Genomic DNA, 2,950 nt, shown 5'->3' with positions numbered 1-2,950 from the left:
GGTCCTACTTCGAGATGAACGATTGCCTCCAAGCTCCTGGTTGCTTGGCCGCATTATCCAAGTCCATCCTGGCACGGACGGTGCTGTTCGTGTCGTAACCATAAAAACACAGTCCGCCATTGTGAAACGGCCAATTACGAAGATCTCTGTTTTACCAATCGACATTGAAGGACGTCCTGAAGCACACGAGTAATATAGACGCAAGATCCGGTTGCACCTCCACGTCTAGGTGGGAGAAATGTTTAAAATTATCTATATCAATCTGGCAACCACTGTGTGTGGGCTGCTTTTAATGGTTAGCAAGTTGTTTCATTCTTCTTGTTGTACGAGCATCCGTCGTGTTCGGTTGTGTTTCGTGTTGTGCAGTAAATTTGTTTGAGTTTTGTTCTAATTACATTTAAAAATATGTTTTATATGATAAGTAATATTAGAGATAAATAAATGAAATATTCTTTGAAACTTTAAAGAAAGAAAAAACCGCATTTAACGAACAGTAACAAACAATTTCTGACTATGCATACATCTAAAATATATGCATATATTTTTTTTTTATTTCACTGAGATTAATAAGCTTTTCTGTGCAGTGTTCTCACTGTAATGTATTTGATCGAAGCCTTATTTGCATCTGAATAACTTCTTGCGAATAATACCTGATATTTAGGAACTATATTATGTCAATTAAGTTCCTGTTAATTTCTTTCTCCTTCCTGTCCAACAAAAACAAAGTTTGAACTTTTGAATTTAAGTATTAATATTTTAAAGCAATTATCATAAAATCATGATTTATACTTGAAAATAATACTGATAATAGCATAAATTTTTTTAATTGGTTTTTAATGCGTTACTCTTAATAGCCTTTATAGTCCAAAAATGTAATATGCTTACCCAAAATACACTGATACTCACTAAAAAAACAAATAATTTGGGTTTCAAAGTCTACCGAAACAAAATATGTTCTGTAACTTTAATGGATGATAACGTATGTGCCCCATGAGACACATCTATGTCAACATATTTTTTTTATTCAAAAAAAGGATGCCCAAACACAGAACATAAAAAAGAATATCCTTTCCTCTTGTTTCAAAATTTTTTGAATATTTATTTTGTTGTTGTCGTTGTTGTTGTTGTTTACAGACATGCTGTCTAATGTTGTTTTGACTCCCTTGTCATTTTGCATATTTGCTGCCATACATTGTTCATTTTTTCTTTAATTTTTATTACTTGTAGCTTCCAAAAGCGGAAAACTTTTTAGGAACCTTAACAAACATGAAGCTCCACTTTTGTATTGACTTATTTTTAAAAATAAAATTATTCACATGTTTTGCATAATTCTTATTAGTCATTCTAGTTCTGATTTATGCTTTTATATATGTTATATATATATTACTTGTATTTATAATTACAGCCTTATAAACAATTTTTATATCACTTTAAAAAATTTTGAGTTTTCTGTAAAATTCCACAAAGCATCGTTTCATTCTTTATTAATATTTTATTAATTAAGTAAGTTGATTAAATTAATCAACTTTTAATTTTTAATTTTTAGAAATGTATCTGTACAGTATTTAAATCATTGAAAAATACTCAATACAACTGAACTTGTTACTTTATAGGAAATTTTTCATGAGCATGCTACGCATTTACGCATACTTCGTGACCATCAAAATGCAGGCTCTTTAATATCATCAGAGGTGCCTACAATCATACGTCAAAATCTATTAGCAAATTTTCGGAATGGCAGTCGACATGCACCATATTTTATTTGCGGACCCCACGGAAGCGGTAAGAGTGCTTTAATAGTGGAGTTATATCGACAGGTCACTGAGTGGTTCAGTTCAAAACGAGTACATCGAGTTATACGTTTTGCTGCAGCTACTCCACGTTCAGCCTACAATTTAGAATTATTACGTGTTATATGTCAACAGATTTCTATTATTTTTAATATACCAGAAGGTTACTTACCAAAAGATGCATCCTTCGATCCGAACTATATAAATAATTGGTTCCAAAATTTATTACGACGTATTGAGGATATGAATAATGATGTTTTGTTTCTTTTTATTGATGATTTGCATTTATTAAATCCACTGGATTGCGATATTGTAGCTGCATTATCTTGGTTGCCCACTTCATTGCCATGGAATGTGCAACTTATATGCTCTACAACAACAGCTATAGATCAATTGAAATTCACACCAATGCAACGTGATCGCTTTAGATCGACAGAATTTCTTTTTGATTTAACAGTTGCTGAAAATCGCACTGAATTAAGGAAGCCAATTATGAATAACACAATTTCTGTTAGTGATGATATCGCTTTTGAGCAGTTTTTGGAATCACAATTTGATTATTTTGAGAAATTCTATGGAAAGAAGGGCTTCGGTCGTTTAGCTGCGTACATCACATGCGCTGAATATGGACTGACGGAAACTGAGCTCTTGGAATTATTAATGCCCACCGATGAGCCAGAGGCATTTGTCGAAACCGAACATGGCAACTTTAATTTCTCCACATTCAAAAGGATTCATAATGAAATGAGTAAATATTTAGTCATTTAAGCCTAATTAAGTGTGTAATTGAATTTTATTTAATTTTCTTCTACCGAAGGCTTTCTTTTGCATGACAAAATAATGTCCGGCAAAGTGCTTATACAGTGGCGACACACTTACTGTGCACATTTATCCCAACAGCGATACATGGATGCACAGAGTACACGTGCCATGCATATAGCCATTGCCAATATATTCTTTCAACAAGAAGGGGAGGATGCTGAAGAAGGTAGCAGTGAACAAGAAACAGAAGAAAGTGACAAGCATTCAGGTGAGTTAAATTGGATTAGCAAGTAGTAACAACGATATAGAGTATGTACTTAGAATACTTTTTGTGTCATTATTACTATTTTTATTTTTATTACTGTTCTTTTTGTTGCAATTCCATCTATGTCAACTTA

Source organism: Teleopsis dalmanni, chromosome 2, assembly GCF_002237135.1.
Source record: "Teleopsis dalmanni isolate 2A chromosome 2, ASM223713v2, whole genome shotgun sequence".
Lineage (NCBI taxonomy): Eukaryota > Metazoa > Arthropoda > Insecta > Diptera > Diopsidae > Teleopsis > Teleopsis dalmanni.
The sequence above is the reverse complement of the archived record's forward strand: the minus strand, read 5'-3'. Positions refer to the sequence as shown.